Below are 24,669 nucleotides of genomic sequence, written 5' to 3'. Positions count from 1 at the left end.
GTGCTTCACTCTGAGCTGTACAAGTTATAAAAGACAGAAAAGAGTTAGAAAGAAAGGAGTTTAAACACTTGAAATAGCGAAACTTCGTTACCAGTTTTTAGCTTTCCTTTTGAGAATTCGATTGAATGTATCGGAGTTTCGCCATTTCCTGTAACAAGTGTAAAAGTTAGAGCTCTATCTTTTAGCGTGAGAATTTTTTTTTGGTACGCAAAAAAAGAACAAAGTAAACAAAAGTATTTGAAAGGGTGAGTAACCATGGGAACGAAAAGAAGGAAATTCTGGCTTTTTTGTATTTGGAAATGCAAGCGAATTTACACTTTGCAAACAACTGAATTGTTTTTATTTATTTATGGAACTTCAGAAAAAATTTGAATTTTTGTTTTTCTCGCTTTTATCTTCATTCTAAGAAATTCAGCGATATAACATTGCTCTATTTTATTACAGATTCAGAGAACTTAAAATTTATTTCTTCCTTTTTTAGAACAAGCATGAATGAAGTAAAAAAAATCAAGCTCGAATCTATATATATTAAAGGTAGGTTTACCCTCGATCATTTAAAAGATGGCCAGTAAGACAACGCTACGCAGGAAGGGATATTTATGTTTACTACAATTTCATAAGATAGATTCAGGCATTCCATGCTTAGTTATAAATTTCGTTTTGTCGTCACTGAATTTTTCATTTTCACTACGTATTGTATTAAAATGATGGATTTTTACAGAAAAAAATATGGTAAAATAAAAAAAAAGGGTCAAACGTAAATTTGGAAAACAATAGAAAAAAAACGGCAAACAAAAAAACAAAAATCTCGCATCAGAAAAAACAAAGATAAAAAAAATGTCGGAATTAATCTATGATAAGTGACCAATTTTTTCACGCCAAAAAAACTCACCAAATTCTACAAGTGCATGCTCAGTAAGGGAAAAAATACAATACAGCGTTACGTTGTTGTTCTTTGGTACAAATACTTGCCACGGACCGAACAGCATTTTTCAGCCTTTATACGCCTGCGCTGCCAACTGGCCATCTTATAACTGACCGAATGTAAATCTACCTTAAAAGATTGTATGATACAAAATCAGGCCAGATTTTTAAATTGTCATTTGGTAACAGCTTTTAAGTTCAGATTGTTTACAAGCTTATCTCGGCAGAAAAATGAGACAACGCTATTTTTTGGAGTTGTATTATACGAAAAAATGAGCGTAAATCGAGCAGTTTCGATTAAAAATCGAAATCATAGAAACGAGAAATAAGGATGTAAAAAGATGTAATTGGAATAAACGAAACAGAAGTGTATGCTCTTAATTTAACAGAACTGCAGGAGCATTGCTAATTTTCGCCACAATTGATTTCGCCACTTTAAAGTATAGATAAATAATCAGAATATCATGATATCTGAAATATAATTTAAAATAATATCTTTTCATGATAATATGAATTCATCAAACTTGACTAACATGACTAAATTAATCTTATTATTACCCGTCATTTTCGGCGATTATTATAATGTTGTTAACATTATATCGTCCAATTTTAATGAAATACATCTTCTGAAAACAATTAAAAAGAATCAAATTAAATTTTGATTTTTAAATATCTTAGAATTATATATTTTTGATTTCTAACATTTACATATATATTTCTCTGTTAATAGAAAATTTAGGTTTTAGAAATTAATGATTCAACTTTTTAATAATTGATGAAAAATTAATTTTAGAATTTCATACGATTTGAAATAATTTAAATTTACTTTTAGTAATGAATGTATTTATATTTTCTTATTATTAGCAAAAATGCATAGCTACATCGTGAGTTAGCGAAGGAAGCTAAAATCATGTAATGATTCCAAAAGAATAAGAAATTGATATTTGGGAATTGAAGAGCGAAGCGAAAAGGAGGCGTAACCCTCTAATATTAATTAAAATAATAATATAAATGCTAGATAATTATTTTAATTCTTAAAATCTGATCAATCTTGGAAAAACGAATAACAATTATTTAATACAGTTAATTCATCTTATGGTGAATGGTGATGCGCGAGGATAGAACCTTGGACCTTGTGGTTCGCAGCCCAGTAACATGACCACAATACAAAAGCAATTGCTCGTGCAGTGTAGTTGTTAACTGGCTTATAAGCTATTCACTACAATCTTTACTAAGTTATCCAACTTATTCACTATCAAATCTATGTGCATACTGTGTGGTTACAAATTGAGTTTATTCCATTTTCATTTTTCATACTAATGTTTAAATCTGATCCACAGTATGCGCCAAAATATACTCGTGAAATTCGTGCATCTCGACGAGGCATAGCTCCAGCTACACATGAAGTGAAACAGTAGTGAAGAGGAAGTTTAGTTTCGCAGTTGTTGGAAATGGTATTTCGATGGAGAAGAATAGTATTTATAGTTGTGGTTTATTTCCGCTCATACGGAAGCGGTCGTGAAGGTGGACCGAGTTTGAAAAAGATGGCAGAACAATTCCAAGGAAAGTTTAATAAGACGGTATCAAGTAACATAGTTATGCTGTCTACTATTACGAAATTTTGCCGTTCTGGTAGTGTACTATGTCAACGGAAGGGGAATGTTAAAGGAGAGTGTGTTCAACTGCGAAGATACATCAAGAACTGTGTCTGCATTATGAGTGAAAAATCATCTCTTTTGCAGGAGTCTGAAGCAACCTTTGTTTAAGGATATGTTTGAGAATCTGAGTGAACGATACACGAAGTCTATACGAAGCGGTGCACACTTTGAACACTTACATTACGCATACCGTAGTAGTTAAACATGCTAATAGTGTGTATGCATGTATGTTAATTTCTTTTGATAAAAAATAAACTCAGAGATGACAATAATGTAATTGTTTTCATCTTTTCATTTCTATACCATGTAATTTTGTCCATCTTTCCATTTCAATATTATGTAATTTTGTTCCCCTCTTCATTTCAGTACTATGTAATTTTGTTCACCTTTTCATTTCAATATTATGTAATTTTGTTCACTTTCTCATTTCAGTACTATGTAATTTTATTCATCTTTTCATTTCAGTACTGTGTCATTTTGTCCACTTTTTCATCTCAGTACTGTGTAATTATATTCATCTTTTCATTTCAGTACTGTGTAATTATATTCATCTTTTCATTTCAGCACTGTGTAATTTTGTTAACCTTTTCATTTCAGTACTGTGTAATTTTGTTAACCTTTTCATTTCAGTACTATGTAATTTTGTTCATTTTTCATTTCAGTACTATGTAATTTCGTTCATCTTTTCATTTCAGATCATATTTGGCACATACTGTACATACTTTTATGAATACTTTTTATTTATTATTTTTTATATTAAAAGCAGACATAGTTAGCATTAAAAGGTATAATTTACATTAAAAACAAATTTCAAACTTATTGACCCGTTATATTTTGGCAGTATCTAGATTTAAGGTGAAATTGTGTGTGAATTAATTTTTAAATTCGTGAAAAAAGAGCTGATATCTTATGATCAAAACTTTCTAAAATCAGTTCCTAAATTTTAAACAGTGTTTAATATTACATATATAAAATAATGATATATATCATTATTTTAAGCCCATAAACGATGGCCTGAATTTAACGCCATAGATCATACTTTAATGGCAAAGGAAATTGTCTAAAATAGCGATACAGAAAAATCAGATTTGAACCATTTTTAGTCACAGAAGGGTAGAGAATTTTTTCCTTAAAAGGCTTATCTATCAAAAATATTTTCATTACCCTTGGCAAACAAAGCTGGAAGACTGAATAAAAATTAAAATTTTGTAATTTTTTTAAAGAAATACATTTAATGACATAAAAAAGCAAAAAAAAAAATAACTCCATTTATACTTAATTATCTATCGTCTTCAAAAGCATTGTTTCCCTTTAGGAGCAAAAATCAATCGCTTATAGTTAAGGAACAATGAAACAATGATTTAAAAATATTCAAATAAAATTAATTTTTTTTCATACGTTTGCAGTAACACTGACACTTTCTCAAACGCGTTGAACTATTCTTTAATTTAGTCTTCTTTGTCATCTATTTGTGCTATTGATTTGAAGAATACGAGGGTAATATTTTTTGTCATCGATAGGTTCAAATACAATGGAAAACCCGTCCTCCGATTTAGATAGTATAAATGAATAGTAATTATTGAAAGGTCATATTCAGTGCTCAAGATCATTAAGAAACAATCGAAAGTGATATGAGCATTATGAATACAATGAAAGCTTTGAATGCGGATTAGTAGTTGATTCAAATATCACTAAATTTGGTTCTGAAAGCAAAATGAGGAGTGAATGGTAAAGAAATGTCTAAGAGAAATAATTTCAAGAAGAATAGTTAAATTTATTAGATAATCCTTTGAATGACCACTTATCTTTTTGAAACTCACTAAAATGTAGAAATCATGCATTGTGTTCTACTTCTATTGTTTGGGCACAAAACCTTTAATGGATTTGTAGAATTAAATCCAATTAAGTCAATGTATTTCATGATTTGGAAAAATTGGCTGAATATTTATATTAACTTCAAATAATTACTTTACACCTTGACAAGTATTAGAAATAAAGATAATATGATAGAATTAGATTTTTTAATTTTAGTTCTGACAGAAGCAATTCGATTTTATATGAATTAGCTCATAAAACTTTAACAACCTTATTTAAATAATTTCAATGTATAAAGGTTAAATTGTAAAATTTGAATCATAAAAGAGGAAGAAAATTTATTTGAATCCTAATTCGTCAAAACGATTTTAATCTGGGTCAATAATTCTGCATTTTCATAAACCCCCTCTATAAAGTGATTAAATGAAAGAAGTAATCATTTATTGCACTTTGAAATAGCAAAATAGACTTCTTCACGAAATTTTATGTATTATGTATGCATCTCAAATTTCTATCTAATCTGCTGAAATAACATTAAAACACTCGTTTCACACTTTTGTTCTTTGTAATAACTAATTTATGTTTTCAGTTCCTTTACAATTATTGTTATTATTGTAATCAAATATTTTAGTTTGAAACAGCCTTTTTTTTTAATTTTTCAAAACTTAAACAAAAACTTCTTAAGAGAATAGTGGAGATCATATATGAAAGAACTATGGTAAAATTTCATTAGTAGAGTTACTTCACGTATTATGATGCAATTATTATACAGCTCATATGCAAAATCAAATTTATTTTGTAAAATGGTTTATAATAATTTTATCGAAAATGCTTAAGTATAATTACATTATTTCATATGAGGTTTGAAATTAAATTAAAAGAACAGATATAAAGATTCGAATATACTATATATTTAAAAAAACTCTTTAAATTACAGTATTAAATCAAATGTGTATTGTGATTATCCTCTACAATTATTAATATTAAACTTAGAAAATTTTAGTATATCCCAAACATCTGCAATCTTCGCACAATTTCGTATTTTCTCATTCTACAAGATCTTAGAAACACGAAGTCTAAGAATAAATATAAAGAAATGAGCCAAATCTTTTTCGTAAACAATTCTTTTAAAATCCGCTTAAATTAGTACCTTTACAAGGAATGGGGTGTTGTATAGTATATTATTATCGATGTCTTTGTTAGTTTATTTACATTCATAGCATAGCTTTATTTATCAAGTGAAGAATTAGACAAATAATTTTGTTAAGTGTGATTAATTAGAGTCAACTCGAAACGAAGTTCCAGACACATTTGTTTTTATACTGGTTTATTTTCTTCTGCTAATTAGATGTACAGGAATGATAAATGACTTACTCATATCAACTATCAAACAGAAAAATAAAGAAGTCAAAACAAAAGTTTGAATTGATTGAAACAATAGAAATGATAATAAAAATATTTATTATGGTAGTAAATTTGAGTTTCCCCTTTATTATCACTATATTTTTTATCTTTGTAAAAATAAAATACCGTTCTTCGACAAGAAAATTTCATTTACTAAAGAATATAAGCTTATTTTCTGTAACAACAGCAATGAAAAAAATCTGTAAATATTTAATCTTTCTTATAATAAAGGAAAATATATATGTCTAAATCTTCTAAATTTGGCACAAATATAATTTGGAAGGTAAGCAGAGAAATTTTGGAGTGATTTTTTTAAACGAACTTCTATTAAAATTTTAATTAATAAAAAATTAAACATATTAGAGTTTTTCTACAAGAATTTCTGAAAAAAAAAATATGCACAAAAGGGACTTTACAACCTTTTTAAAAACTGATTTTGCACAAATTTAGGTAACATGAAAATTTTCTTGGATTGTTAGAATTTCTTAAAAATATATTAGTTATTCTAAAGCAGCATTCATTATTGCGTGATATTCGCACCACTTTCATTGCTTCATCAAATATTTAATCATGGGATTTTTTCATTTTTGAAAGTCAAGATGTAACATTTTGTTAATTATTTGGGTTATTTATATGAGAAATTAGAAAGTGAAATTACATTATCTCAAAAGACAATTTGCAGTGTGAAATAGTTAACGTAGACACTCAATATTTTAATAGCCTTATGGCGTCGTGGGACTCGACTGCATTTGGCAAACTTCCTTGTAGAGGGATTTAGAACACGAAGTTATATAAAAGAAATTTAATTTGAATAAAAAATACATTATTTTTGAATCGCCATCTGTATGCCAAAAGCTGTTATTTGGTAACAGACATTTTTGAAATTTGAAAACTTAAATGCAAAATTTTAATTATTTAAATGGGGAATTCAAAAAAAAGTAACTATCAAGTGCTGATTATTTTAAATTTAGAGATAAATTTCACTTATGTCAATAAAATGTATGCTAAGTAAAATTAAAAATGGCAATTTTGCAAAATAGCCTTTAAAATATCAATGAAAGGCATATTTTGAAATGAACATTCTAGAAATAATAGCCATAGCTCAGGTATATTTACCTCTTACATTTTATTCTCTTTATATTTAACTTATATTTTTTAATAAATATTTAAAGTGACATTATAATTTCCAGCAATTGTCAACATTTTCCCCTTTCTCTCAAAGGAAATCTCAATGCTGTAGTATAATTATATGATTGTACAAGTTTATAAAATTTGACATTTTTCTTTATTTAAATAGTTTTATCTCGATTGTATATTTAATGTTTCGGTATCAAAAATAATACCAATTTTTCTGGATCATGCAAAGAGGATTTTACATTTATGTAATTGGAAATAACGAAACTGAAGTACTTTTAAAAACACTCGCACGTACAAGTTATCAACGAAAAAATTACTCAAAAAATCAAATCATTATAGTGTTACATGTGTATTAAAAAAAACTTAGATAATAAAACTTAGACAATCTTATTTTTTCCTTTAAAAGAGAATTAAAGATTTAGATTTTGTAATTGGTTTATATACATTTATTCCAAAGTTCTTCATACCGCTTTTCCATGCCTTTTTATCTTAAAAAAATATACTTTTTTGTTCTTTACGCAACACAGCAAGATTTTCAAAACAATATTCAATATCAGTGTGCAAAAAGTGTATTTTTAAGCGAATGTTGGCCCTTTGTACTAGCATAGCACTTAGTACTTTTATGAGAATAGAAGTGTTTTTAAAGTTTTGATACATTTTTTTTCATTAGCATTGTATAGTTAGCTTAGTTGTAATTTCTGAGAGAATCTTAATTATTAATCGATGCTTTTTTTGCTAGATAAATTTAATTTTTTCTATTAATTTTATGTCTTTTTAAAATTACCCTTTTAATACAAAGTCCAGATAAATTGTTTAAATGTCAGGTACAAGGAGGTTAAGGGGATTTGTTTCTGCCTTCATTAATTTCTGTCTAATCACTTTCTTTTATCCTGGAAGAAATGTTTCCTTAGAAATTCTACTATTTTTATTATATTTTCGGTTTATAGATCTTCTAAATCAATAGCATTGGAAACAAAACTTTTTCGTATAGCGACTTTGAAAGTTTAGTTACACAATTTAAATTTAATTAAAATCCTATTAATTCAGTAATAAAATTCTTAATATTTTTTATAAGGGAAAAATAAAGATTTTTGTATAATTCTTTTAAAAGTAATGGATAAAATATAACTATTTTATTACATCGTATAGGAGCTTCCATAATATTTTTTATTTATTTTATTTTATTCAGAAATTAATTTTGAATTCTAATAACAATGCATTTTATTCGACAATATCTGACTTGAGTTTTATTTAATAGATTCCCTTTTTTTATTTGTGAAAAATCTGAAAGTGATAAAAAATAAAGTCATTTTTGTCATCACCTCATATGATTCAATAAAAACTATATTATATGTTTCAAATTCGTGTTAGCTTCTGCTATTTCTCTATTAGCGCCTATGCCTGAAGAAGTTTTAAAATTACATCAAGATGAAAATTCAGTGACACCTGATTAAAAAAAAATGAAGATATTATTTACTTAAAAAAAAGAAATACTTTATCAAAAGAGCAATTTCAATGAGAATTCTCTTCTTGATTTTAGTTATAATATCAGAAAATTTGAAATTGGAATTTTTTTTAAATTACTCTTTTTGTGAAACGAGTGAAATTCAGAAAAAGAGTAATGAATGTTTCAAATGTCATTCTTGTTAGTATGACCATCGATTTAAGTTTATATTTGTTTTTCGAAATAGCTTTGACGAAGCTTTTAATGAAATGTGCATTTGCCTCAAACAACTACAATGAGAATCATTATTTTTAGATAATTACACCGATTTTTCAGAACTTGATAACAGTTATGTACTGTTCAGTTATTTATTTTTGAATAAAAATTTCAGAATATATATTTTTTAATTTAGATTTTTTGGGATATTTGAAATTTAAAGACTTAACTATTAAATTTAATTCAAATTATATGTTATAGCCAATTAAAATTTGTTTTAAAATGTTCTAAGAAGATACATAAAAATATAAGCTGATACTTTAAAAAAATAATTATACACAAAAGAAATGAAATACTTTCAGTTATTAATGAATTTTTTTACAAGAAATTAAGACAGCTGTATAAAGATTTAAACTTCATATAGCAACGTTTCTTAATATATAAATATCTTGAAATGTTGAAGCTAATTGGTCCCCCATTATCGAGGGATATACAACACAGAAAATTATCAGAGTTAAATATTTATCTAGATCAATTAATTATTTGCATAACAATTTTCAAAAGTTCCGAGTAATAGTTTTCTGATAAAATATTAGCTTTAAAAGCTATTTCTAATGAAGCATTTAACGCATATATATATTTTATGCTCTATGTAAACACGAATGTGAGAAGAAATAATTTTTTTCCAAGTTATGTAAGAAAGCTCCTTTACAATTTTTAATTTTGTTGATTACTTAAGCTGTGTGACTATAAATAAAAGAATTCAGTTATCTCAGGTATTTCATTTCTTACTTATATTACATACATGAAAGATATATTATTAAATAAGCTATAATAAATGTATTTCTAATAAAGGAGAATAAATTAAATCATTGCTGACAGATAAAAATTAATAAATTATACAATAATATTGTTTCGATAGTTTGCTCTATTTTAAATATATAAATCGTATTTACTATTTGCAATGAAGGAAAGTTCCTTATTTATTTACATCTAATTACATTTCAAGGCAGATTGAAATTCTATTGTATATAATTTCAGAAAAAATATTTACAAATATATAATTTATTATTTGTTTTATATACAAAAACTGTTGTTTGTGCCATTTCAGTAGTACATTGAAAGCTGAAAGATTTTATCAGCTTTCTGGAAGTCGAATTAAATCATATCTTAAAATATAGTTAATATGAACTATTTTAGAAAATCTTTGCTGAATTTCATACCATAGTTTCACTTCATTAACATTTTTAATTGTAATAAATAATTTTATTTTATTTCGATAATTTGAAATCAATAATCTATTTTATGAATATCCATATGAAAATGAAACTATATGGACATTTAAAAGTGCTTTGCTTTGAAAATTGTCAGAAGTTTTAAAATTTTAAAATAAGTTCTAATTTGGAAATTTTTTTAAAGTAAGCTATCGCTTCAAAGTAAACGAATGAAATGAACAATTTCTGATATAAAACATTCACAAATTCCTTTTTTTTTAACGAAACTGAGTAATAGAAGAAAAAAAAATATCAAATGAGCTATTATCATCTATCCACATTTTATAATATTCCATTTATCAAAAAACTTATCCTTTTGATTACTAACGAGACATATATCTCACAAAATTATATCACATTAAAATTAGTTTAAATAGTTATTAAAAGTCGTTTTTTTTGGGGGGGGAGTTATATGTCTATCATTTCTCATCTTCTGGCTTGAAAATCTTTTAGAAAAAGAATTTCGTTCGAAAAAGTTGTCTTATTCAAAGTTTATTCTGTGGCGGATTGGGATGAATGTGGATAGAACCTGGTACCTTGTGGTTCGCAGTCCAGTAACATGGCCATAATGCAAAAGCAATTGCTCGTGCAGCGTAGTTGTTAACTGGCTTATAAGCTTTCACCGCAGACTCTCCCTCCAGTGGGTCGGAGGTGAGACGAACGATATGGCTGTTGAGTGGTGATGTATTAGCTGTTGATTCTAATGTGCCTGTACCCATTTGAGTAGCGCCAAGCGTTATGGCAAGCGTGTGTGGGTGAGTGGTTGCTGATGCTGGTGCTGCGTCAAGTGAATCTGACGACTTTGGTTGCGGGTAGATGGCGCCACAACAGCTTTACGAAGGTTGAAGGTTCATCGTCCGAGGTCACCAATGTAGCGGATTGGTATGAGCGAGGATAGAACCTGGGACCTTGTGGTTCGCAGTCCAATAACATGACCATGATACAAAAGCAATTCTTCGTGCAGCGTAGTTGTTAACTGACTTATAAGCTTTTACCACAATGCTTTTCCCTTGCATAGAAAATGAAAAGAAAAAGACATTAAAAAATCCTGAAGGGTTAAAGGAGAGTCTGGGAAATATATTTTAAGAACTAAATAAAGAAATGCACCAATTTTACAAGCTTCCCATCACCTAAAGTAATTGCAGTTTATAATTCAGTTTACACGTTTGAGGCATGATCGAATCTTTATAGACAATTTGTTTCAGGCAAGAAGAAAATTCCTAAAGTAATATAGTGATAAATTTTCTTCAATTACCATTTTTATGAAAGTACTTGCATCAAAATTTAAGATATACATATATGTATAAATATAACTTTGTGTTTTAAAATTCAGTTATAATTTTATATAATATTTTCATTAAAACTAAATTAATTTTTATGTATGATTTTACAAATTTACCAAGAAATCGATATCAGAATACTCCTTAAAACAAATATTTAAGCTAAAAATGAGATTTTAGAACAAATAAAATTTTATATTAAATGGAAAGTATAACAAGCAATTATAAATAACATGTTCTCAGAATAATAAAAAAAATGTTAAATTACATAAATGGTCATAATATGAATAGCGAAACATACAAAAATATAGCTATTTACAATTTTATAGTGTATATCCAATTGGAGAAACTACTTACGGAATGCTGATTACCATGCTTTAACCTGGACCTGGCCAATTAACAGAGTTAACGTAAAGTTACGTGATATTAGAAGAGTCTATTTTAATAAATTAGGAGATAAACGTGAACCATAGTTTGTCATATCTGGTTGTATTTATATCAGATAATGATAAAATTTTATTTCATTCAAAGAGTTTTATTTAAATTTGAAGGGGATTAAAATGAGAATAAAACGAGTAGAGATTAAAAAAATAGGTCTAAACAAATGATTAAGTAAAAATTGATTTTTTCGATTTTGTTTTCATTTCGAAAATTTTAATAAATGATTGGAAACTTCGCCTTTTCTTATGACTAGATGAAAACTTGGTCCTTTATGGCTTAGGGCTAGAATTTTCTTTAGGCGTTTATAAGAAATAATTAAGAATATTCCGAAATACTGAGTTACTATTAGAAAAAAATGAAGGGAATTTTAACATTTCTATGCATAGAAATGTAACTAAATTTATAACTGAAAAAAAAATGAGTTTTTTTTTTCTTTTTTTGTTCTATGTGCTAGAAAGACAAATTTTGTTTCTCGTCAAGTATTTGTTAGATGTTTAATTCTCAGGCTTAATTTTTCTTTATTGTGCTTTGTATTTTATATGTTTGTTCTTTTACTTTTTTTTATAAAAAGTAAAGAAATTGCAAATTCAGTTTAAAAGATTCAGTAATCTAATCAAATGAACTAATTAAACATTCATAGAAAATACACTTAACGGCATTTTGGTAAATAATTTGTAAAAATTATGGTTTAAATGCCAAAATGAGAATCTTTACTCAAAAGTTATGAAATGATTAAAATAAGTACAGTGTAAGTGTAATAAGTGTAAATTATACGATTTTATATGTAATTATTTCTAACTGACAGAAAAATGTGTCATTATTATTCGGAATAATGTTTAAAAACATGATAGGTCATTAGACCGCACTATTCATGTCAGAAATATTAATCTCATTTTTTTTAAAATTCTAACAATTAGGAGGTAATTCTTTTACTTGTAAAAAGACTGCAATTTTCCTTTTTATTAATGTTTAATATACATATGGAGAAGTTTACTTCACGAGTCTAATGAACTTAGATCAAAAGAAAAATACTTCATTAGTACGGAGTAAAAACAGGTTTGCTTCTGAAGTTTTCGAAGTTATTGTGCACTATATTTGAAGCTTTGCTTATTTTTATAAACCAAAATTTTAATTTAAGTTTTGAAAAATTCATTTTCACAGGCACATTTCATACTAAGCTAGCACTAAAATATGTAATTGTGCTTTCGATGTTAATTCCTTGAATACCAGATGGACAGAACATACTTATTTTCCGTTATTTATATTATTGGATATACTCAAATTTTATACCTGGTAAAATAATGTAAAGATTGAGTTCAAATAAAATCTCATTTTTTTAAAGTTGAATCTATTATTATTATACTTTTCATAACGTGGGGTTCAAAATTTAAGTTAGGATTAAAAAATATTTCTTCGATATTTGTTACGTCATTAAGTATGCATGCACTCATTGTAGGATTCTCAAGTGGCCAAATGTAAAAAATAATTACTTTAAAAAAGGAAATCATGTACGCAGCATCACTTAAATGTGTTCCAACCTTCTTCTACAGAGAGGACCTTCCCCGAGTTAAATTTAAATCTATTTTGAAGTACTTCAAATAGATTTCAGAAAATTCCAAAAAATTCTTCAAATTTCTTAAAAGGGTTATGAAGTCTGAAAGACTACATACCTTAAAGTAGAAAATTATAGGTTTAGAAGTTAATAGTCAAAAGATACACACTATAAGCCAAGATAGAAATCGTTTTATTTTAAATAAATATCAAGCACGACACTTTATCTGCCTTTAAAAATACAAATGAAACAATTGCAGATTGGTTCCCAAAGTGTGCAAGCGCCGTTATCCACGTTTCACGAGAGAATAGAAGCGGTTGGAAAAGAGAAACATATATTGCTAACCAAGTGATTGCAATTACAGTTATCGAACAAAACTTTACATACCATATATTGGCAAAGGACTAGCTCACAGAAGGTTTGCTTGAGCCATGCTAAATAGCAATAAAAATATGAGATAGTATTTATAAACAGGATTGCATCACTATTTCTTAGAGGTTAATCTTCATTCAATTCTGTTCTGTTCAATATTCATCCTATATTTTATGCATCTTGAATAAATAAAATTTCTGCTAATTTAAAAAAAATGGCAAATAAAGACATGCAAATCTAAGATAAGCAATGATTTTAAATCAAATGGCAACTCTTTAAATAGTTTAATCAACTGAAAGATACATCTGAATCATTTTAAAATAAATAAACTAACAAAATGTCACAGTTTTATGAAATTAATATTTCTTTGTAATATTTATATAATAAAAATGGGAGATGTACGAAAATGCATTGAAATATATTTAAGTAATAATTATTTTATCTCTTCATCTAATATTTCATTATATTTACTTCCATAATATTTTCAAACTGACTTATGCAGAAATTAATTTAACTTCAAGTATATATTATTACTCTACAAATTTTATATGAAAATAGAATATTTATTTGTAAAAAATAACGAAAATAGAATATTCCCTATTAGTACAAAATACCCAATATCCTCATTTTCACAATATCCTCATGCTATTGTCCATCATTCAAAATATAGTGCAATAACTCCACAATTTTGTTCAATATTATGTGTTAAGAAATTGATTTCCATAATTATGTAATAAAAAAAGGAGAAAAGGCTTGAACCTACTATCGATTTAATTAATATTCTTAACTTAGGAATATCAAACTATTTAGAAAAATCTATCCCTTTTCTTTTCTTAATATTACTTTCTTTCAGCACGATGGCAGTAAGTTGGATTCAAAGAGGAAATTTTTTATGTCATTAGTTCCCTTCCTCTCCATTTTCTCATTACTTTCAGTTTTTTAATTATCCTTAGAATGAAGTGAAAAGAAAAATAAAAGAATGCCATTAATATTCCCAAAATAAATTACATTTTTTTACTTCATGAAAAAGCCCATTGAATGCTCGTTACGTTGAAGGTAAAAAGTCAAACCGATTTATGTTATTTACTCTAAAAATTGGCAATTAATTTTGTTTCCCATACTTTACGCATAACAAGAATGTGCAATAAGTAGTTACGTGCAACAATCTAGTTTAGAAGATGTAATGTTGTAAATTGCTTAACGATTCTTAACTGAATTATTTCAGAATAGCCACATTTGGAAACAATATAGTTTACTAAAAATGTCATTTTTATTTAAACATCTAATGCTTAAATTCTGTCAAAAAAGAAGTATTTTTAAGTAACAAATTGTGATGTACACTTAGGTTATGTTTCTTTGATAGCTTTACACGTTTTCTCAATTGCGAGCATACATTTTCCTTATAAAGTAAAGTTCTAAGATAAAGTCAAGTTCCAAGATATCATTCCAGAATTTCTCGGGTTATCTGCCTTTTAATTACATGTGTTTTCGTGCATTGTTGTCGAAACCTTATTTCTCGTGCAACGAAGAGTAAATAGAATCTTTGAAAGTTTCAGCAATAGAAGAAAATTACAAGATTGATTTAACTATGAAAGGAAATAAATTTGATTTTTAATGCAACAATAGAAAGCATTGCTGAAAATTATCCAGAAAAATACAAGGTATCTGCAAAACAACTTTTCCTATTTGTAGTAAACTTCAGATAAAATTAACGAGTGAAAAGTAGGAAGATTTGGATTTTTTGGTTGGCGGTACCATTAATTTTCCAAATAATTTAATCATTAAAAAGTCTGGAAAGATTATTTAATATATAAAGGAAAAAAAAGAAACATTTTAAAGATAATTAGTGCTTTCTATAGTGTTTTGAAAAAATTTAAAAATTCCATCACATGAAGTTTTTATCATTAATCACAAAATGAGTACGGATCCTATTTATCTATTATAACTTATACGAACTATCTGAATGTATATTTGATAATTTATTTTTCATAAATTTTATTCGTAATGAGATAGAAATTCCTAAATAAAAAAAATAGTTAATTGATACTCTTTACTAAACTCAATAGTGACACCTGACCACTACTATCACGGCATATCAGTCCCATAAAACCATTGAATATTCCTTTCACGACTTGTCAGTTTTGACTACTTTTCCAACAACTTATTTCAGCGTTGTATGGTTGCATATTTTCAGATTTAATAGTTGCATTGTGGTGATAATATAATATAATCATAGTTTTATTTATTATGTTTGAAAATTACATGTAGAATTACAAAGAAACATTTCGGATTTTTAGGAAACAGAACCGTTTGATATGACATTAGAGAATCTAAACAAAACTTTGGACCCACACAAAAAAATTGTGTTATTTTTATTAATCAATCTTTTCAAATACGCTAATATTCACATAAAATAATTTATTAAAGCTTTATTAAAATGAAGGAAATGCTTCGAATACTTTTGTTAACAGTTATCTAAAGCAAAACTGAAGGAATGAATATCAAGGATATAACGAAAAATGTAAACTTGAGCTTTAAATGGCTAGAAACGAAAGGAAAGTTTATAAAATAAAACTTACCGAATTATACGTCTTGTTTAAATTTTATCCAAATGCATAAGTATTCTTAAGCTTCCAGGTCTATAATTGTGATACCATTTCATAGCCGAATGAAATGTTTTTGAACCTTTTCTTGTCGGTTTTTATAAACATATTTGCAACCCACATTGGCTTGAGTCGCGAGTAGTATATTATTTTTCTCTCAGATCATGAATCTCTAAGCTGCGCCATTTATTTTATTTTGTGCTTATTATCTTTATTCTATCTTTTTCAAAAATCTTGGAATGTTAAGTGGGAGATTTACTTAAGTTGAATGACATTTATAGAAGTGCTCCTCACTACAAACTTCCTCTTGTGGGCACTGCATTGTATCTCGCAGTTTCAAGCCTGTTTCAAAATGTGGGACGCAGCCTTCTTTACTTTACGATTTCTAATCTGTAAATATTTCTATGAAACGCTCATTGACCTCTTGCTGTTTGGTATTTCAAGTCTTAATATTGGTGCCAACTATTAATTCAAGAACGTCATTGTTTGCTCTTCTCACCAAGCTGTAAATAAATCCGCACCGTTTATTACGAAAAATTTCTGCTTGAGATTGTTTTCTTATCACCGATGCATGTATTTTCAATCCTGACTGCTGGGGCTTTTGTTTGTCGAATGTTTACACTGATCACCATAGTTCTTCTGAAAATAATATCAATGAACCAATCTACTCTCAAAATGCGTTTTACCTTAATTTTTGATTTGTTACTTCTGCTGTTTCTGCTTGTTATTTTAACTAAGTAAATGCAAAGTTATGAAATTGAATTGCGTAAGGAAGACACTATTGTGCTATGCTTGCTGCATTATTAAATGAGAAACGCTTTAAGCAAGCAGAAATTAGCAGTTTGAACAAAATTATCATTTATGAATTTTTCCATAAATACAAGGATATTGGTTATAAAGGAATGCTATGCCTATGTAACTGAAAATAATGATATACCGTAATACAATACGAAGTCGAGTTAAAGTGCCATGTTCAACGCGTTTACAGGATTGCTTTAAAATTCCACGAAATGAATAATAGAAAAAAAATTCCTTAGTTCGGCTGTTTAGAATGAATCGCTGTTTGTGTAGCTAAGATTAAAACAGTACAAGTTGATGATTGAAAAACATTCAAGTTGGAGAATCGAGAAAGGTTTGATTTTGATTAATCACTGATCATAAAATATTTGGCATTATGGTATGGAGTTTTATAACAAGCCATATCAGATGAATGCCAGATATTAAAGATCTTATAAAGAAGTAAATATTTGGTTAAATTTATGACAGCAATTTAGAATTATGGTAGAAGTTTTTAACCGTATCAGACTACTAATTTTCAACTACTTGAAGGAAAAAAACAAAAAAAAAACAGCTAGTCATTTTTTAGAAACTGCGCATTTCAAATGGCGAGAGTTGCTCGCTCGGAAGCATTTTAAAACATTGTTTAATGAAGATCAATATTTAATTCATTACAAGTTCTAAGTTATAGGAAATAGCAGTAAAAGTGGCTCTTAATTAGGTTTTCAAACGAAGCTTAACTAGGAATTCAAAAGCATTTGAAAGGTGAGAAATTTATTCAACGTATTTCTCAGTATTACATTACACCCGAAGTTTACTACATTTTAAACAAACTTTGGACTTAAAATAAGCCTTAAACCTTCGACCTTAAAGTTATTCACGATTGTTTGATAAATGTCACTTGCGGGAATTCTAGCATTTGACGAGTACTAGAAAAATATAATTTAGCAAGATTAGCAAAGAAAGCAGTGTTTAATTAAAATTTTTAAAGTTTTATAAAGCTTAAATATTCAGCTGAAAATATGCATTTTATTACTTGCATACAAATTTGTATTAATTATAATATCTTCAAATGAAAACAAGCATTAAACAGATCTGCAAATAAGTTTTAGAAAAACGAACTGCATGAAAATTTCGGTTTTTACAGTGCAACACTAAATAATCTCTCAAATTAAAAGTTTCATCTAAATATAATTCAATAGTACGGTAAATTTCAGTTATCCATAATTCATGCTGCAAGATTTATCTAAAGTTCTAGAATTCGATTAAAAAATTTAAATTGAATTAATTTATATAATTCCAGATTTTGTAATAAGTTAGTACTTTGCATTTTATTTTTATACGTATTAAATCATCAATAGTATTTTTTAGCAATCGTTAAATATTTTTACTGAGATCAGTAGGATAACATTTAGGCATGATTTTCGACAATAACATTGCACATTATTAATCCACCAAAGTAAAAATGGACTTTGGTAAATATTCGGTATAAATGATAGCAACACCAAAGAAATTTTCAAAAAGAAACAAGCGATTTTTGTCAAATAAGCTTTATTAATTACAAAAATTAGAATTACAGCGTTAAGTGAGTATATTTGTAAATTTACAAGTACAACACTGCACACTGGCATAAGAAAATACGAAATTTCAATTTTTGTATAATAAAATTTTAAATTTACAATGATAAGCATAACACAAGTTTTTTAAATACATATTTTACAATGTAACAATGGAGATTGAGAACATACTATAACAATAATATTTTGCAGATATAACATGAATAAGAAATTCTGGAAATAAAGACAAAAATTTGCTAATATTGTTGACAAGTATCAAAATATAGTATTTAAAGAGCTCACAAATCATATCGAAGCATTTCCAAGCTATTAAAATATTGAGGTTTCAATAATCACAGTATTAAATTTTCAATATGTGATAAGTCACGATTTATTTGCCATTAGGATTCTTAAATAAAACAATTTATTTACAAAGTTCAAATCGTAAAAATTAAGTTTGATTCCAAATTTTAGCTAAATTGGAAAGTAATGTTAGCCAAAAGTCTACAATAAAAAATAATAAGTACATGTCGACCCAGCTGAAGGCTTAATAGTTTGAAAATATACTTTCAAGCATCCATAACATACATTATAGTTTTAGCAATATTAAGAAAAATGGACGTTTGCTAGAATTCCTGTTCTATATTACTCGATATCAACGAAATTCAAGTAACTAGGTTCAATTTGCATTGAAAGTATATATATGCAATATGGATTTATAGACTTCATTTCTTCAAATGTAGTAGATAACATTTTCCATTATTTTTTTAAGAAATAATTTTATTTTCTATTATCTCCAAATTTTTATTTGAATTAAAGAATTGGAAATCAATAATGCTGCAAGTCAAAATTTCTATTACAGAAGTAGCAACATCATTTAAATTCGAATTAAATTTAAACGAAAAATAACAGATTTTATAATCTTAAATATCCAAGTTTATTCAGTAGATACTACAGATTCTAAATATATCAATAGCAAAGATTATTTTTGAAGGACACATTAGCCTTTAACTTGAACATATTAACTATCTTTTAATGTTTTTAAAAAGGTACTTCATTCGGTGGTTTCATGAAATTTGAAATGTTATTTCAATCTTATGAAGAAATGTAAACATTTCATTTCCAATACTTGAGAGCACATTACTCAAAAATAGATAAAAATGTAAAATTTTCTTACGATAGAAAATTTAAACTTCAATATGCATTCACAAGGCAATAACATGAAAATGTAATTAAAAAATATCTGCTAAAAGATTTAACTTCAACATTCAAATTGCATCACAAGTTCATTTGCATATATAAGCAATACAATAGACCCATAGAAAGAATGCAACTAAGCAATATTTAAACAAAAACATTACTATTTTTATTCAGCAAAAATTTCACTTATTACAATGCTGTTAACTCCAATATTAGAAGTTATAGACAAACACTTGAGATACGAGGACATAGATATACAAAAAACAAGGGTTAATCAATTTCTGAATGACAGTTTAAATATGAAGCTATTGTATATTAGTTTATATTTTATCATATTCATGGATTAGAGATATAATAAAATGAAGTTGAGGAAAAAATTAGGCATTTCATGTCAATTTCAAATGAAAAGTCAAATTAAAGCAGTATAATGTTTCCGCAAAAATTGCATGTTCCATAATTGACATTATTCAAAAAGCGCAAAAGTTTAAAAAAGTATTATACAAGACATAAGGGTAAGACTGGGTGATGGCTCTTTCATTTCTGTGTAATATCTTTAAAATTCACAGAAAATTTGTTTTATTTTCCCCATTTTTTTGTTGATTATAATTTGGTTATTTTTTTTGAAGCATATGCCAGAATCATGTATAACTGGCCTAACTTTGCAACAGGATGCGATTACAATATTAGCAGACAAAACAATGTCAGCCATACAATAAAATGTCAGCAACTACTTGAATACTTAATTAAAACTATATGTACTAATAATTCGGGGCTATATACATCTAAATAAATCAAGAAATCTAAGTATTTGATGCTTAAAAGCCATATTGATCTCCTCGTACCATTCTTTGTAACGGAACAGAAACAATCTAATCAGCATTTTAATGAATCTTCAGAAACGTATGTATCCCATTTGTATGTTTGTTTTTTTTTAAATCACAGTACAAACCATACGTCATTTACACATTGATTGATGTGAATGGCTACAGCACCTTCAATAAAAAACTTCCGGATGTGCTTCAAGCAGAATCTAAGGCTTTCGAAAATTGATTCTTCAAGAATGCCGATCTCTTTTCTATACAAACACTCGTAATATTTCAGCCTCGTTTTCATACTATATATCAGGCATTGTGTGTAATACTGCAATTGCTTCGGATGTGCTTTCTAGTCATGGATTTCTAGTTTCTAAATTTGTTCCATGACAGCTTATTTTGTATTATTACAATCTGCTACCTGACACTTACTATTACAACCCATTATCCGACTATTACAACTGACTTCGCTAAGAAGTAAAATTTTAAACAAATTTTTATTACGTAACATTGTTGGCTAATAGATTAATAACTGTAGGTAACCGATTACATAATGGATTTCGGATAATTAGAAAGACTAGAAAATTAAAATAATTTCGATATATTATTTCGATTTAATAATTTAAATATTGAAGCTAAGATTAATAATTTAACCTAGCATTTAGTGCATTTTTGTTCTTGCCTAACATTATCAGAAATATGAATACCCAAGTAAAGCTTAGACCCTTTATACACTGCAAATAACTTCCAATGTTAACAGTAATCTAGTTAAAGGTTTTATATTAAAAATCTTGAGTTGATATTTCTGACTTAATATTAGTTCTAATTTTAATACGGAATTTGTTTAAAAGTAAAAGTTTTGAAATTAAAATCTACGACAATATTTAAAACAATCTACCGCAATGCAAAAAGACATTAAGTAGCGAAAGCATGAAATTCTATGTATGTGTTGCGAAACGTTAGCATAATGTTTAATTTTTAGGTAGATTCCTATAGATTACCTATTGCAATGGTTCTCATGACAAGACTATGGGAAAATTTTATAAGTTCGTCATCGATCATGGTCCCTAGAGTCTAAAACGACCCTTCGTTCAAAAGTTTATATATGCGTATAATGGTTTACCCATGCTATCTTGTGTACAATATAGAGTAATTTTGATTGGATTTTAGTTCGAAATATGTTGTTAAAAACGTAAAAATCACGGACAAGTTTATCAATGGGACATCTAGCTCAAAAGGGTTTGAAAGTGTGTGTGTGGGGGGGGGGGTTGAAATTTTCTTTTCGCTATAACTATTGTAGTTAGAAAAATAAATCCAACTACAGCCTCATTAAGACAAACATTAACTTTTGCTTTTCAAGTTTTTCGATAACTGCGATATTTTGGAAGGTGGGGGCTGAAAAGCGATTTTCACGCCCTAATTTCGACTCTAACATCAATTTATGTTGCCAGATAGTAACTTAGATGTAAAGTAACTTTCGTTTTCCAGCTTGCCGAGAGGAGTTTTTGTTGCATTAATGATATATAGTGGTAACATAAGTTAAATATATTTAAAAATTGAATCGAGAATTGAGTAATTGAGTAATCAAATGCAATAACTGATTATGAAATTTTCGTACAAATAGCTTCTCTTTTTGTCAAAGCGTTATTTATTAAAAAAACTTAAATGGAGTAAAAATTAGTTAAGCCGTTACTTTAGAGTTCCACCTTTACGACGACAGATTGAGAATTGAAATTTCCACTTCGGAGCCGGAAATAACGGGAGATAGTTTATTATTAAAGACTTAACAGTTTAATAGTTTCAGATACTAAAACATGGATAATTTTTTTTTAATTTTATGCAATGGAACATACTGCGAGCTGTCATATTTAAGATTACAGATTTTAAATTTAAGATTTATTGAAGATTTTAAAAACGTAAAAGATTTTAATTTAAGATTTCAACTTTAGAAAAAAATTAGAAACGGGTTTTAATCTTAGTTCAATATTATCCTAAATAAGAAATTTACATATTGGATGCCAGAAGGATAAATTAAGCTTCTTTATTTCAATCATACATACGGAAAATTCCATTCCAAAACATAAAGTACTGAACCCTCCCGTCAGCCGGCTGACCTACCCACCACTTTAACTTCGCGATATCACAAGCTCATCCTCAATCTTTCATTCATTCATTCATTTTCAGTTTCTCGAAGTACTACATACGTTTACGCACTCAAATTGCACTCAATCTTTCAAACTCAATACACCATTCCTTCCACTTCTCTTGCAAGTTACACTTCAGATTTCATTACCATAAAGAAGCATAATTTATTATTTCTTCATCCAACTACAGTATAGACATTAATAGTTACCGAAGAATTTATAAGATTTATTAAATTTAATACAATTAACTAAAAATTATACTGAACATTTTTTTTTAATGATAGATTTTGACAACAAAAACAGGTTATAGAAATGCCAGTCTAAAAACAAAAAAATTGACAGCTGCTGAATGATTTCCAGTTGTAGCTACTTTGCGAGAGAAGTTGACCTGCGAAATTGATTCAAATTTTACTCTGCATAATTTTAGAAGAGGCACAGGTTGTAATATACTAATCGATTCACTGCATTCAAGAGAATCAAAAATTCATAAAGACTATTTGCAGACACAAAATATTTATCAAAAAGTTAGGGATTGCCAATATTTGATGAAAATTTAAACATTATTTAAAATTTAATGTTAGTGCCTTTGAAACTTCAAATGATTGGAATGATACAGATAGAAGAAAAGTTTAGAATCGTCAGTTTTCCTCGTTCCTCTCAACTAAAGTTCGATAATTTATACAATCCATATTACCGCTAATAAATTCCAGTAAAAGCATTAAAGTAAGTAGAAATTTTATGTAGTTAATAATTCAACCATGTACTTCTCGAAAAATTTAAAATGGAACTTCATATTTTTGCAATCTCTGATGAGTAACAGATTAAAAAGATTGAATTTCAAGCTAGTATTTTATGAAATTAGGTACATTTGAAGAGCAACTTTGTTATAATTGAAAATAAATGTTTCCCATTATATTTCAGAAATGCAAATTTGGCATATTTTAAAAGTTGAATTTAATGATGATCCGTCTCAAAGAAAATTTCCGATTTTATGATTCCCTTAGGAATTCTTGGTAGATAAGTTTATGAAGTACAAAAAGACTTTGTGGCGAGTTCCACTATTTGAATTTATCCATCCTAAATTATCACTTAAATTTAAGAAAAATCAATACCACAGATGCATTTTTAATTGAATTTAAACTGAATTTACCAATAAAATATGGTAAAGTTATTTAAATGCATAATTTTCTGCAAGATAGCCAGAAAATATATTTAAATTCCAATGTTAAAACACGAGATTTTGTCAACTAGACTAAAAAAGTAAATATTTCTCTGGTGAGGGAGATAGCAATTTTGGCTTTGAATCTCTAGTAAGGTAAAGAATTTAGTATATTTTGAGTGTTAAATCTGACCATGACGAGTGTAGAAACTCATGGTTCTATGGTATTTCACTCTTCATAATAAAGCCAAATTTAGACAACTTTTAGTTGTATTATTGAAGAAATTAATAGATTATATAAGATTTTGTAAGTAAAAATTCAGGGAATGGCAATGGTTCAGATTTGCAGCAGTAGTTCATATTTCTATAAGGCAACCGATTTCACGTTTATCCTTAAAAATATGGAAGTTATTTGAATGAAAAAAATTAAAATGTGCTTGTTCAACTTATTTTTAAATTACAGAACGGTTTCTATGAATGTTGGAAATCGAGGATTCAATAAATTTCATATTGAGAAGGGGTTCATATTTAAGGAATTCTATTTTAATCTATAAAGGGGAAAAAATCCATTTGAGCCTCATGGAAAGCAATACAAAGTAACCCTCTGAGACTACAAAACACGTATTTGTTCGATTCAATCGATTAAAAATTTTGTTTGCGAGTTATGGTGTTCAATTTCCGCTATACTGGATAGATGCAAGGTATTGAGATTTATTATATTTCTTTACTGGATCATTTGAGAAAAATAAAATCAATATCCTGCCTCCGATTATCATTATAACAGTTTACTTAAGTTTTATTAACAAAACGTTACCTCCTATGAAATATAAAACTATCTAACCCATTTCTTTTGAAGATTCGAGTTTCCCAAGAAGGAGGTTAAGCATCGGCAAAGTACCTT

This window comes from Argiope bruennichi, chromosome 3 (genome assembly GCF_947563725.1).
Source record: "Argiope bruennichi chromosome 3, qqArgBrue1.1, whole genome shotgun sequence".
NCBI classification, from domain to species: domain Eukaryota; kingdom Metazoa; phylum Arthropoda; class Arachnida; order Araneae; family Araneidae; genus Argiope; species Argiope bruennichi.
The sequence above is the reverse complement of the archived record's forward strand: the minus strand, read 5'-3'. Positions refer to the sequence as shown.